Below are 16,252 nucleotides of genomic sequence, written 5' to 3'. Positions count from 1 at the left end.
TTGGGAATTCAATTTGTAATCAATTACCTTAAATACGCAGAGGTACGTTAATATTTGGGGCGTACGCATTTATGACTATGATCATTTTTCAAAGGTGACAAATCTTGATTTCTTACGCTTAGAATCAAAACTCTCAATCAGACCTCTGAACTATTTGTTTTTATTTCTCTAAATATAGCATCAAACTACATTTTTTGTGCTTGTGATTATTTTATAAATTTTATGAGATTTTTTAATACCGAGTACCTAATATAAACTAAACTTTGTAAAAAATATATATAACAATTGTTGTCATTTAAACAATTTTATTTTATAAAACAAACGTGTTATGAAGTCCCGATTACCAATACTTCAATCGATAAAACAGGACACACAGTAACTAACTAAGCAGTTAAAATAATTCGTTTATTTCCCAACTATAAAAAAAAAACATATTTAATTGATATTACCACAAAATTATTATAATTCCAACTTCGAGTGCTTTTATGCAATCAAAGTTAGCGAATGACTATTAAAAAGGATTTAATGCTTTGACCAAATACATACTTAATTTTAAAGTCACAATTCGATTTTTCTAGCCAGCAAACAAATTACGCCTGGTAATGATAACGTTGTGGATTCCATTAAGCTGGATGTTGAAAATCTTTATTGGTTTAATAGCCGATATTTTTCTAAACGAAATCACATCGGCCCAACTAATATGTATGGATATGATGCTGGATGCGAACTTAGATGGTATGTTTTGTCAAAAGTGTAGATTGTAAAAAATTCTGACTGTTTTACAGCAAGTGTAGTCAGATAGAAAATGTTTTCAAGAAACCCATTCCTTTATATATTTTAACTTTGAGGCGGCTTACGATTAACGACTACAAGTATTTCTACGGCAATATTTGTTAAAACAAAATGTAAATACGTAATCAATTGGTTAAATAAAAAAAACTGTGACGCGACAAACTTTCAGGTCTGGGTCTCTAATTTGTGTATCTATTTCGTGCTGCTTTTTTTATAATATTCAAGTAAGTGTGGTTTGGTCGACGCAGATGACATTTCGGGTCTAAAACACGACGATTTCTTCACGATTCTTTGTTTTCACTGAACGAGCACACTAACAAAATTATACAAGCCAAAATGAAATTTGACCCTTTGGTTTTACAGAAAAATATCGTCAAGTTGCGGAAAGTATTTTTCAGTTGCTAGAAGTACATGATCCACAATTGTCCGTATATGGATTGTATAATTACAACTCGATGACAGTAATCAAATCGTCTACGGCTATGGTAGTGTTCATAATCATACAGCTACAGTATTCATTTCCTTCAAAACTTGATGCGAAAAATAATCTGTAAAATGTTTACCTTGTGTTCCAAAGTTTTATCAATAATTGCTGTATTTCTTTAAGATAAGCGTCCTGTTTGTCACCTACAATTGCTCGCAAGTGCGTTGCCAGTTTTTTTAAGAATAAGTAGGTACGCTACGGTATTCATCGTAATATAAGTTGAAAATCACCGCTATTTGTATACAATTTGTTTAGATTATGAATGTGTGATATGTGTGATGACTGCCATTTTGGGCGTCCGTAACGAGATTTTAAAAATGTTTTGTTTTTGAATTAAAACTTCGCACATCGGCTTATCGACAATATTGGATGTCCAACAACTTAGCGATTGCGTTTACTAGCATTTTGACGGCAATGTATAGCTAACGTTTCACGATTATTTATATGAAACAATTTGTTACACTGTACTGATGTGCAATATAATATCATTAATAAATATTTTGCGGTTTTATTTTGATGTTTTTGTGTGAAAACGGTGAGCCATGGAGGTTTTAGAATTGGTCAGTTAGAAACATTGCTAATGAAAACTTTTATTGAATTTCAATTATAGAAGTCTGTGGTAGCCTAATGTAGTATATTGCATTCGTTTGTCATTTGTTTTTGTGAATTGGCGGCAAATTTAAAACTTTTGTTACACGTGAAAATTAAGCAAACGCGAGAAAATTTTCTGTCAATGTATTAATATGACTTTCATTGTGGGTTTACTCATCAACATAGCTATGACAGGCTGCGGTTAGTATTTCTTAATGAAGCCCCATTTGCCACTATTTACAATTGATTTAACGAGTTTAACGAGCATGAAAGTAGAAATCTCAATGATGATCCGCGTGAAGGACGTTCTTTAACAGCGACTACTGAAGATAACATCATCTGCACTATGCCTTGACGCAGAGCAGTGCGTTATATCGCCGGTTCTGGGCTCGATTACCAGTTAAACAACAAACCCCAATGAAAAGAAATGAATGTGATCAAATATAATTTTACTAATGAAGGTTTATCTTATAAATAAAGCCATATTTTTCAAACGACTATTATTGTAATATTAATTGAAAATATCGTAAGTTTTATCATTTAGAATCTAATCGAATATCTATTTATTATACCCTTGAGTAAACTGACTCACTAAATGAATAGTTTTGACTTTTAAAACATAATTAGACAGGATCAATATCAGCCTAGTGGCTAAATTTATTTCCATGCAATTTGTATGCAATTGAAATATAATCGATGAGGTAGAACTCAAAGATAGAACACGAACGGCTGATTTGCGTTTTTGTTTAAATTAATCTATCTAAATATACCACTTACGTTGCAAATAAACTATTTTTTATTTTATTATTATAAAAAGGCTCTCTATTTGGATTATAAAAAACTAAACTCCGCTCGCAAGTATTATAAGGCCCTCCTGGAATTCGTGTAAAAATTTGCTTCCCTTTTACAATGATAGTTATATATTTCAATCTATACCCATACAAGTAACCATTTTTTATATTAACTTTCAGTTCTAGATAAAAAAATTCGAGTCACTGAGAGCGCTGTTTCTAAAATTAATTTTTTTTATAATTATTGCACTCGTGATATCTTTTGGATGATATGTCCAATTTTAAAAATTCAAAAAGATATTAAAAGGTACTGATATAGCGTATGATGTATTTAGATAAGGGTTAATGCGGCATAGTTTGAACCGGTCTTACAATAGAATATTTGAAGAAAAAAAAGGTTATATTGATATAATGGCGTTCATGCATCTGGTTACCTCTCTTTCTAAAATAGGGCGATGGGTGGCCATGCGTCATACTCGTTTACGAGTTACGGGTGCCACTTGTGGTGACTAGTTGGACTTGAATTCGTGTATGAGGTGAAGTACTAGTTATTTCAACCATTCCTCCTGCTGATAAATCTTTGTTTTTTTATTATTAATTCACTATTAATTGCTTAAAGCTGTCCTGAGTAACATGGTGCAGTGGTTGCAGCTCGTTACAAACACTTTTTAAAACAATAATCTTGGCGATTTAAAAGAATGGCGGAGAGTTTATTGCCAGTTCTTCTCGTCTGTTCTACGCCCTTGATTAATATTATATTTTTTTTATTTTGAAGCATTTAATATGTATTTCTTTATTTACGTTCATTAGTATAGATTGTGTTACCTAAATAAATAAATGAATTTGAATTTAACTAATAATTACGGACTCTTTGGTTAATGTTCATATGTTCTATAAAACTATACTTTGCTCTATTGGTTATAGGGATTTTTTTGCATTTGGGTTACATTAATTACGTTATCATATGAATCCTTAACTTTTTTGTGTATACTTGATCAAGATAACTTAGAATTGAAATAACTTTTTAAATAGGTCCAGTACTTCTGGAGCCTATTCAATGCAAAAAATCAAATTACCCATGTGTGATTTCTGTTTTTGTTAAAATACATTTGAACTCAAGAAAAAAACAAATAAAAAGAGATTTATTTGTTTTTTATACCTATTCCTCTCGTTAATCATTTTCCAAGTATTCAAAAATTCAAACACATTCATAGCTAACTAGAACAATTCAATAAATATGAATTGAGCGATAGTTATCTAACTTTCGATATATCAGTAAATGATACTTAATAGTTTTTTTATAATCCTATGGGATATTATAAATTCATAAATGACATCCATTGACGTTGTCATTTTAACGATACACGACACTTTGAAACGTTAGTTTACGTAGTAAAGTTAAACATGGCGCGCGTTTTAAGTAGCGTAATGAGAAGTAACATAAACAAAAAAATAGTAGATGAATATTACGATAAATTAAATGGAAATGTATGTCGACTGTTTCAGTACTTGGGTTTTTTCAGATTCGATAATTCATTCCTGTCATTAATGAGAGCAATAACCATCATTATTCTATTAAACGTGTGTTGCCTTTTTTTTATTTATAAGACAGTAGCTGAAGACTTTTTCTCAACCAGTGAATTAATTATGGTAATAGTTTTAACATTATTTGGCAACTCTTTGTTTCTAAACGTCAATTTTATAAACCGCAATTCTTATTTTAAATTGTTCAAAGTGTTTCTGGAGATCGATGAATTTATTGGAATAGAAGAAACTAAATTTATGAGAGATATTACCTACAAATTATTTCGATTACAAATTTTATTTTATTTGTTTATAACATTTTCTACTACATTAACCATAACGATTTCATACAGCGTTTACAAAACTCAAATTTTGGTTTTTGGACTGTTGCTGATCGCTATTCTCTATGTTGCAATAATTTACGTACATTGTTTGGTTATTTCGTATTTATTTTTGAGTATGCGGATTCGTTTTTTGAATATTTCCTTATTAAAATCATATAATGTAGATCAATACAATATTTTTATTCGAAAAGCATTATTTTTTGATGGTATTATTTGGAAAGAACATTTTATCGACTTCGTTGAATTCGAAACTGAACATTTAGAATATGCTTATCGTCTTGTGCTTAAACTTCTACGACATAAGGAAGCAAGTTTTCAGTTCTTAGTAAGTATATACAAGATACTACTTTGACTAATTCTTTACAATTCAGATAACAATTCTTATGTTTTTTTTTTTCAGTTACTTTCCGGTACATGTCTCGTGATGACTGGGCTATTTTTGGGAATTCAATTTGTAATCAATTACCTTAAATATAGAGAAGTACGTTAATATTTAGGGCGGACGCATTTTTGAGTATGATTATTTTTATTATTTCAACCGAATAAAAACTTTATTTTTAAAGTCAAAATTCGATTTTCTAGCCAGCAAACACATTACGCCTCGTAATGATAACGTTGTGGATTCCATTAAGCTGGATGTTGAAAATAGTCACTGGTTTAATAGCCGATATTTTTCTAAACGAAATGACATCGGCCAAACAAATATGCATGGACATGATGCTGGATGCGGACTTAGATGGTATGAAAAAGAATTCAGAAAATCTCAGGCTGTTTTAGAGCAATTGTAGTCTCGTAGAAAATGCTTTCAGGAATTTTTTATAATAATCTGTGTTTAATTTATATATTTTTCTTTGCGGCAGCATACGAGTAACCACTGTCGCTAATTATTTCCTTAGCAGAGAAAGCATTTATACAGAAATATTTGTCAATACAATAAAATTAGGTCTGTGTATCTGTTTCGTGCTCCTTTTTTTCTAAAATTCAAGTAAGTGAACAGAAATCTGTGCCTAGCACACGCCGACGCCATTTTGGGTCTAAAGCACTGTACTTCCTAGTGTCAATTGCGCACAGAAAGTCCATTTATGCACAGCCAGGGTTCGAACCTCAGGGATGAAAGTTGATCGTAATAAGAAAGTATCTGCGTTATTTTCATATTCATCTTTGTAAATTTAAAACAACCTTATGCTTTGGTTTTACAGAAAAATATCGTCAAGTTGCAGAAAGTATTTTTCAGTTGCTAGAACTACATGATCCACAATTGTCCGTATATGGAATGTATAATTACAACTCGATGACAGTAATCAAATCGTCTACGGCTATGGTAGTGTTCATAATCATACAGCTACAGTATTCATTTCCTTCAAAACTTAATGCAAATAATGATCTGTAGAATGTTTTTCTTGTGTTCTAAAGTTACATCAATAATTGCTATATTTATTTATATTTTTAAGTACAGGAGGCATCGCATGAGCGTTGCCGGCTTTTGAAGAATTAGTTCGCTACGGTATTCATCGTAATATAAGTTTAAAATTTCCGCTTTTTGTATAATTGTTTAGATTATGAATATTTGTGATGACTGCTATTTTGGGAGTCCCGTATACTAGTTTGCCTTATCCTATAAAAAAATTGACCGTATCTAATTACACGTAACGAGATTTTTAAAATATTTTCTATTATTGAAATAAAACTCCACAAATCGTCTTATCAATATAGGATGTCCATTTTCTTGTGATAGCGCAATGCCTTAATGTAAACTATGTATCGATTGCATTTACTAGCATTTTGACGGCAATGTATAGCTAACGTTTCACGATTCTTTTTAAGAAACAATCTATTACAATGTACTGATAAGCAATATAATATCATGATTAAATATTTTGCGGTTTTCTTTTGACGTTTTTGTGTGATAACGGGGAGCCAAGGAGGTTTTAATATCCGCTATTCCAAAGTGATAAACTTTTTGTCTACTTCCGAGAACAGATATGTAATATAAATATATCTAAAGTTTGCCATGTTGCACAAGAAGAGATTCAAACATAAGAAGTCATTTTATATGAATAAAATAATTGATTCCACTGCCGTATATTAACCTAATAAATCTATAAATATAATAAAGTACCTATTTAAAATGCTGGATTCTCTTTCATACTTACCGAAGTAGATTTTTAATTAAAGACCAAAATCATCACTGGGACTCCTACAACCAAGACAGGAAATGGTCAAAGCGCAACGTTACGTAACCACGTACAGCATTACCAATAATAATAATCCGTAGTAGTGCTACAACCCTATATGGGTCTTGGCCTCAGATTGCATCCGTTTATTAGATCATTTTTGAAGTTTTACTTTTTTTGGCGCATTAGGGAAAAATTATGAGTTATCCTAAAACATTCAATGTATTAAATACCCTTTTTCTATTGTTAGTGTCGTTTTTTCTACAAACGTTACGTATCAGCTCATAATGAATTTTGCCCTTCCAATCCCACCACACATATATGACCTTGTTGCGAGTTAATCCGGGTTTCACCCAGGCTGTGAAGCCTTACCGGCCTTTGACCACGACCTTTTTCGCACGTTCTTGTCGTACGTGATCCACTTTTCGTCACTAGTTGTCAGCTTCTTCAAACATGATTCAGTTTCATTACGTCATAATAAAGAATCACAAATCAGTACATGGTGTTTCAGTTTCCTTCAGTGAGCTCGTGAGGTACCCAAATATTAAGCTATTTGTGTACCCAGTTTTTTCAAATGCGCCAAAACTGTTTTGTGGTCAATTCCCAAATTCTTCAGCTACGTCGTAACTACTGATATACCGATCTTGCTCCACTTTTTAAAAAATGGCATCCATTTTATCCGTAATAGCGACGTGCATCTTTGACATCAAAATTTCCGGATTGAAAACGTTTAAACAAAATTAGTGCTACTCTCACAGACAATGAACTAGTCACAGACAATGTCCATAAACATCGCAAGAATGAATATTTAAAATTTAAACTTTTAATGATACCAAAACGAGCCAGATACAAATAGTATAGCCAAAGAGATTTCATTACAAGTTCATATATGCTATACTGCGAAAAGACTTTTTCCCCAACCTAATATTCGTTGAGCGAGATAAGCACCAGCTCTGGGGTCACCAGTACTATCAACTAGGCGCCAACTTATGTCGTTCAGTAGCGCCTGCACATTTTCCTAATTAATTTCTTATGTTTGTGTGACTTTGTTTATTGGATATGCATTCCTGTTGATCTAGGATCTGCTGCTGAATCTGCTGAAGGCTGAATGATTGCCTTTATGTACATTTGAAAAATATTATGTTCTTCTAAAACATGAAAATTCTTCCTCGATGGATATTTTTTGTTAAAAAACAAATGGTTACCGTACTGGCACTATCGTTTTGTAAAAGTAATTGAATGTATAAATCATCCATAGTAACATGTACTTAATTATAAATCAGTATATTTAATGTAACTTACTTGATGAATGAAATGTTGTTATCTATCCATTAATAATTTGATAGACTTCCGGTTTGAAATTCAATAACAAATTGAATGATAACGTAATAAAATTATAATAATTAAATGTAATGTGTTTTATTGAATCATAAAATTAAAATCACAAACTTAAAATGGAAAAAATATAATTTTGTTTCTTAAATAAATATAATCTGTTTCAATAAAATGCATAATAAGAGCCATGAGTTCCAACAATCACAGAGATGTGATGATCATAATCTATGTTACGGTTTACGCATGCGCAGTTTGCATGGTTTTGATTCAATACGTGGAAAATATGGCGATTGGCGGTTCTTCCATAAATTTTCTACACCTTTTCTCACAAGATTCATAATAATATAACAATAATCCAGTGGCGCTACAAAAATGGGTATAGGGCGCAGATTGCACTTTTAGACAAGTAGGTGATCAGCGTTTTGTCTGACACATGTCATCGATTTTGGTTTGAAGCCGAAAGCTTACAACACCCTGAATCTTTTAATTAAATCCGATACACACAAGCTCATAAAATATAAGCCTTGCCAAAAGACAAAAAACAATAATTTGCGTGACTGAGATGGTTGTACATAATAAATTGAGATAATTATTCTATTGTTTAAAAATATTAACGCCTAACAGAGAATATAAAGAAAAATTTACCTACTCGATACGGCAATGACTAATCAAGACAACATGATACATTATATCAGGAATGTTTGGTGTGGAAAATTTAATCGACTTTAAAGACGGAACTGGTCTCGTGGACTGATTCGTATTATAAAACATTATCTAAGTAAAAATGAATTGCAAAATATGTGGCTAAGCGCTAAACTCGGGAACAGCTGAACGAAAACCAAAGTTTTTATTTATTCCTTCAACTCTGCGGTTTTTATAGAGAGATTTTTTTTAAATTTGGTTTTATTTAGTACTTAGGTTTTTATACCTGAATACCAACTATGCGGTAGCATACTATAATGTTCCATGTGTTGGTATTTAGTACTAAAGAAAGGTAAGTTACCACTTTAAGTGGTAATTGTAAGTGTTAACTTAACTTTCTTTCGTACTAAGCTTACCGGCTAAGTAAACAAATTCATATAAAGGCGAAACGAAGTTCGCGAAGACAGTGTAATTTTATACAACACATTCACATGTTTTAGATTATTTAGGTAAGAGATTTCAAAAGCCCCAAGAAATCACTGTTAAAATGTCATTAATTATTAAACATCTGTCTAAATATAAAACAAATATTTCGATTTCTTTCCCTTTAAATTTCGTTACGCTATTTAATAAAATTGTTTTTTTACTATATATTAGAGTACATTTTAACTGCCAACTTGACTATGAATGGCCTTTAAGATATCCTAAGACAACCAGAAATAATTAGTCTTTTGTCCACAATTTTAACGAGTCTGTATAATGTGTCGATTTGTTATGTTATTTATGCTGTATATAAGTCGGGTATAGAAACACCTCGACATATACGCAGATTTGCTTTCGAAGGTAACAAGTGAAGGAAACATGCTGAAACAAATGTTTTTTGTTCTACTTATTGCGATGGTCATTATTGGCTCGGTAAGTTATATTTACATGACCGCAAAATGTTGCAACTAACAGACGTATATTTGTATGTATAACAATCTACATCCCTTACTTTTTTGAACTGGCGAATCGTTGATTCGACTTCGAGTGGAGGTATTTCCAGGTAGACCTCTAAATTAAAAAAGGCATACTCTTACTCATAATAACCTTCTATGTATGTATATGTGAGAGAAGAAATAAAGATTATTATTATTATCTTAAAGGCAACACTACTAACGGGCGTCTATGGGTTGGTAGCTACCGTTCCGTAGGTTCCGTGTGTATTAAAAAAAAACTCTCGAATTTTATAGTTTTTTTTATTAAAACATCTACAGCCATTAGGTAATAGACCATAAAGGTATTTGACAATTGTATTTTAAGGTACATAGTTCCCACTAAACATTCTATGTGTAATTCATATATTTTTTGTTTCAGTTCGCAATTCCTGCTGGTAAGTTTTCTTACTAAGAAGCTTAATTACTAATATTAACAAAAATGCTTTTATTTTAAATATAAACCATTAAACTATCAGACATTCTATGAATGAATATAATCATTTATTTTTATTAAGCTTAATGCACTGAAATAGGTACTCAGTGGTCTCTTTCTTGAAGTCAAAGTTTTTTTAAAACAAGCTGTTTTACAAGCTGACAACATGCATTTATGACAATATAATAATAATATTTATATAATTTACGAGTTGTGACACGTAATAATTGTATTTCATCAGAATTTGGGCGTAATTTTAATTTTACGTCTAACAAACTGTAGCGATATTATAACGTAAGTATTTCGTTTCATTCAATCGAATTGTTTTTACGCTGTGATCAAAAGAGACAGCCTACTTTACTACGTCGCAACAATTTTTTATTGATTAATATTTAATTCTCTAAAGTCAACATATTAATGAAATCTCTCTCAACATTTGTTCTGCAAGGCCGACGATCTATAGACCATTGTTGTCAATGTATTTGCCTGTTTAATATATACAGTATTTACAATATTGTTAAACTATATAGTAGTAATAATAATTAAAAATTAATAAATAGATAATTTAAACAAATTTAAAATGTTTGGTTCCTGTGGCAGTGTACCTTCAACGCTGTCAGCATTTCCTTGCTGTATTGATACTTATTCGTTGAGTGAAGAAAGCACCAGCTCTGTGGTCACCGGTACTATCAACCAGGCGCCAACTTAAATCTTTAATTAGCGCCTGTGCACTTGAACCCAACGGCCCAAACATATTAGCTTTGCACTTTTACCAGTGTTCAACGTAAAATTATCCTAGGTAATGAGTTCATGAAACGGGAAATACGAAAAAATATAAAATAAGCATAGCGTGAGACTCACTTAAAAAAAATCACTAAGAATTATGCGAGGTAGGCCCTGCATGTAGATTCAAGGTACACAATATATAAATAAAATTTAGAATGTTCTGGTGCCTTAATCACAACCAAATGTGTAATCTGTTAAAAAAATTATTATGAAGCTTCATACCTGCATTAGTGTTCCATATCCATTTACGTGTATACGTACTTTGTCTAGTTAGTGATACTGTATGTAAAATGTATGACGGGGTATATTTTGATTTCTTAAATTGTTCAAAGTTGTTTTATTCATAAAAGATCCTAATACAATATACGTCATAAGAAAAGAATTTATTTTGAAAAATATGACTACAAACACGAAACGTTTGTTCAGGTGTATTCGCGTCATATTTGTCGTCGTATATATACTAGAAGCACTTCCTTTAGAGAACATTATTAATTAAAATATCTTAACAATAACGGCAAAATGATGAAAATATTGCTTTTTGTTTGTTTCTTTGTTTTATTCTACACCGCTGTAAGTATTACAACCTTAATAAATTTTCTCAATATTAATACCTTTGTCATAAATAATTTAGAAAAGGTTTATTTATTGTTTATATAACACAGCTTTCTGTTGCTTTCAGCTTGCGTTACCAGCTGGTAAGTTAATTTTTAAGATCTTATACCGACCTCTAACTTTGAGAGAGCTGTTTTTATTTAAAAATATTTGTTTTGCACCAGACTGGTGTAAGATTTTTCTAAGAATATTATGTCACTGAAACTGCTTGAAAATCACTAACTTCTTTCTATTTCTTCATCAAATATGCTGGCTCTCGGCATTCTAGAATAAAATTTGTAATCATTTTAAATCGCTACATAAAAACATGTTTTTGTTAGGCAAGTTGTTATTATCTGTAATTTAGCCATTTTACTGACCAGGGCCGGCCACAAAAGCATATAGAAGAACATCAAAAGAAGAAAAAACCGCATATGATGATGAACATGATTTCTGTGTTGATTTGTCTACAAGAACCAAAACTAAAACTGTGCTAAAAATTAACGAAAGAGATAGATGCAGACCTTCCACCCCGATAATTTTTCGTTGTATAGAATACAAAACAAAAATATAATAGTTTTAATAACAATTTTAATAGATCCAGTAGACCCCAAAGCCGCCGCCGCCGCAGCAACCCCTCCCGCGGGCGCAGCAGCCCCTCCCGCAGGTTTACCAACTGACAATTCTGGTGAGTGTTTAATATAAGCCAAAACTGTAAATCACGTATAATTTAACCCGTTTTTTACCATGTTATGCCCATTCTAAAGTAATTGCAACCAATAACCATGGTACTGTGGTAGCAATTGCAATAGAATATAATAGAACAGTTATTTATAAATTGCCATTTTCATTTTAGTTTTCGTTCCAACATAATGTTTGCAACATCAGCGTAGACAATGAAAGTTCTTAATTACCGTTCCAACGATTTTAGATTTGATATTATTGGAAATCATTTTTGTCGAATAGGACCTTTAAGGACCTTAATGAATTTGAATTATCTCGTAGCCTCAATCGTTGTCAAATACATAATCGAAGTTGATATTGATTATTGAAGTGAAAACTTTTTTAGAATAGTTGTGAGTTGGAAGTCGATGAAACGTAAAAGCGACAGTAAAAAGAGACGGACACAAATTTATAAGATTCAACGTGGAATAGAAAGAACATGAGATAGAAAGCATTATATAGTGTGTAAACTTTCAATACGTGTGTATAAAGTTAATTTAATCTTAATATATATATAAATCTCCTGTCACGATGTTTGTGCGCGATGGACTCCTAAACTACTTAACTGATTTTAAATTAAATTGGTACACCGTAAGCAGTCTTGTCCACCTTAAGAGATAGGATAGCTTAGATCTTTAATTATAGTCGTAATTTTATTTTATTGCAAATTATTTGTCTATAATTAATTGACAGTCACAATTATCTGTTAACTCCAAAAGATTCTAACAGATGTCGATACTTTTCGACTGAATTGAGTGAGTAATCAATAGATGGCACTGCTATGGTAAACCGACAAACGTGTCATATAAGCTACAATTCAATATCATGATTACCACGTGTTATTCGAGGCTAAACTATAAATTTAATTTATTGTGTAGTAAGCGAAATACCGTGAAATTCAATTATTTTAACTTTTTTTAATTTTTGGTGTTAGCATAGCCAACCACGTGTTACTTAGACCGAAGTGTAAATCAAATTATAGTGACGATAATACAGTGAAATTATTCTTTCGTGTCACGTTATTAAGCCTAACTAAAACCACATTAAGGAGAAACGAGGTTCGCGGGGGTAGCTAGTTCAATTATAAAATTTATCAATTTTATTTACAGATCATGAATTATAAAAACTTTTTGAAGTGAAAACTTCGTACTTTACAAATTTTTAAAGTACTCTGTTATAAACTAATGAATTTATGTGTCCGTCTCTATTTACTGTCGCCTTTTTGTTTCAAACTTAAATTATTTTACTACTAAACTAAGTCTTACTCTAAGCTTTATAGGACCCCTAAATAGGAATAAATTATGAAATTATTACTCTTTAAGGTCTTGGATTCTTCAGCCTGGTTACGAAATCATTCCAAAAGCTTTTTTAAGGTAAACCTATTATTTACTCTGTAACAACCCTTATTGGGCCATAGCATTAAAAACTATTTATTTAATAGCAATTGTTGCTTCGGAGTTCTACTCACGACCTTAAGCTAGTAGGTTCAAGCCCCAGCTTGAAATAAAAGAGAGAGAGAGATGACATGAAATTGATCATAACGGATGCAATCTAAAGGCAAAATCTAGGTGCAGACCCAAAAACTAATAACGTGAAAGTTAATCCTACATAACTATTGGTTTAACGAATAACTGTTTATAGCGATTATAACAATCCAGTGTTGCTAGATCAGAGGATTTCCCCCTAGATTGAGGGATTGAAATTTCAAAAACACGCCAAATACAGTATTTTTGCTATTGTATATAACATTCCTGATTTTGGAACTGAATTGAAGTACGAACATATCGTAAGAATAGGATCTGTATGGATAACCTTACTAATTGTTTATTCGTTTTACCAAAACCGAATAAAACTTGAGGCTGTCAATCTATGTTCTATTACTAGTCTTTCTAATCTATGTACTATTAGATACTTTGCGTAATGCCTTTCATTTCCCAATAACCCCAACATGACCGACGCTTCAAAGAATCGCGCCATAGCCCATGCCATCATCGCTTGGTGAGGGGGGGGGGGGGGGCGGCTCGGGGATTTCTGGGGGGAAATAAAACTTATTTAACTTAGAAGGGGGTCTAGGGGTACGTCGCCGTGACCATCTAGCAACACTGGAACAATCTGCATTTAAAACATTCAGGGTTGTGAGGTGACTGAGATCACACGCTTGCTAGTGAATTACTACTTAGAGCAATGTTTCCCAACGTGAGGCCCACACCCCACAGGGGCCAATTTGATTGTTAAGGAAATTCGAAAGTTACACCTAAAACCTCGACTTTACCAATTTACATTGGATAACATACATAACATACAACAAGTGGTTAGTTTACATTCCTTAATGTTGTATTAGTTGTGTTAGTATAAGTTTTTAAAATTTTAAAGGAACAATTATTTTTTAGTAGTTCCAGTTTTAATAAAAGCCTCCTCCATATTTTTCCATTACTCTTTGTCTTGAGCAACATACATCCAGTTTTTCCCCGCTAGTTCTATAATGTCATCTGTCCATCTTTTCATAATAAAGCTTAAAGGATTAATTAATAAAGCTTTAATAATAATAATAACATACTTAACAAAAATATTTTCACAATTATTTTTAATCCATTTTAATTGTTTTACAGTGACGGAAAACATGCAACGATCACCATTCATCCAGGAACGCGACATGCTTAATTACAAATAAATATCTTGAATTTGATCTTTGTTTTTTGTATAACCTTATAAAATCAATTCTTCTTTCAAGACCCGTATATCAAGTGAGGAACATATTGCTACGTTCGTATAGGATCAATAATAACAATGTATCCTTCTGTGTAGACGAAGAGACATCAAGCATGGCATACCGCGCTTCGAGTTTATAAATCATTATGATTAGGATTTTAATTGTTTGCTTACAAATTTATGATGACGAAAGCTTGCGACAACCCTGCTCTGTATTTTATTACTACTTAATTTTATTTTTCAAATTATACTTTTGAGAATCATCCTTAAGGTAGTCGTCGCTGTGAACCACTGGACTTTCTATGCGCGCATTTGGCACTTACTCGTACGGTGATGGAAATCGTCATGCCTTTCAAGACCAAAAAAACTCGACGGCGTGTGTCAGGCACAGAAGGGCTGATCACCTATTAGATTGACAAATGATCATGAAACAAATACAGAAATCTGAGGCCCCAAAAGGTTGTAGCGCCACTGGTATTTTTAAAGGCGTCTTTTCAATGGCCTGACACTAAAGCCACAAAACTTTGGTATTACTTCCCGTATGGATTATTGAATGGTTTAAATACGAGTACTTCAATTATGGTTGAAATCTGAATAAGTGGGAGCTGAGTAAGCCTATACGTCAGTCATATTGTTGGAAGGACCAGCAAACAGAGATGTGGAAGGCAACGGAAAATCACTATTTCGCAGGATATCATTATGGCTGAGAAAAATATAAAGTAGCCATGATAATCGCCATCCTTCGAAAGGAGATGGCACTATAAGAAAATAAAAAAGAATAGAAGAAATAAGGAAGTTATTTTAAGTATTTATTTCCAAGAAAATATGATTATATTTTGTTGAAACATAAATATTTTAAATTTGCAAGGAAAAAAACATAAGCAAACAGTAGATAAATATCGAAAAAATTGATAAATAAAAATTACGCTAAGTAGGATGATTGTTGTAGAATATATCAATATTTTGATTAAGAACAATAATAATTCCTCATTTATTGATTAAAACATTCATCCATCTTTACAAAATATAACAACACTCAAAGTTTTATAAACAAAGTATTACACCGTGCAAGAGAAGAGTACTATCTCTCTTTCTTTGCTTATTCAAATAAAAATTGGTTTATTATGGAATATATATAAATATATGGAATATATATAAAGGTATCACTTATTCCGCGTCATTAAATTTGAATTGGAAGACATACCGATAGAGAGTGTTGTCCATCAGCCCTAGTTCATGCGAGCGGTATGGCTCGCCCATTTCCATCATTTTCATTAATGTGTTTTATTATAACTGACAAAAGTAGTTCAATGAACGAGTTTCGAAACGATCGATTAAAAAACCTATTCAATTTTG

At 31.8% G+C, this 16,252-nt stretch overlaps 1 long non-coding RNA gene across 2 annotated transcripts; it reads left to right on the top strand.

Annotated features, from left to right (window-relative positions):
- The first annotated feature begins 9,501 nt into the window (after positions 1-9,501).
- On the top strand, positions 9,502-14,873 carry LOC123715815. Of its 2 annotated transcripts, none has more exons than XR_006754484.1 (5): positions 9,502-9,592; positions 10,034-10,049; positions 12,063-12,152; positions 13,510-13,560; positions 14,797-14,873. It is a non-coding gene; the product is annotated as an uncharacterized LOC123715815 (long non-coding RNA). The 2 variants fall into 2 exon arrangements; XR_006754483.1 differs by lacking the exons at positions 9,502-9,592; positions 10,034-10,049 and adding exons at positions 11,396-11,443; positions 11,553-11,568.
- Positions 14,874-16,252: the final 1,379 nt, after the last annotated feature.

Source organism: Pieris brassicae, chromosome 10 (assembly GCF_905147105.1).
Source record: "Pieris brassicae chromosome 10, ilPieBrab1.1, whole genome shotgun sequence".
Lineage (NCBI taxonomy): Eukaryota > Metazoa > Arthropoda > Insecta > Lepidoptera > Pieridae > Pieris > Pieris brassicae.
Note: the sequence above shows the minus strand (reverse complement) of the source record. Positions and strands in the feature narration are given on the sequence as shown.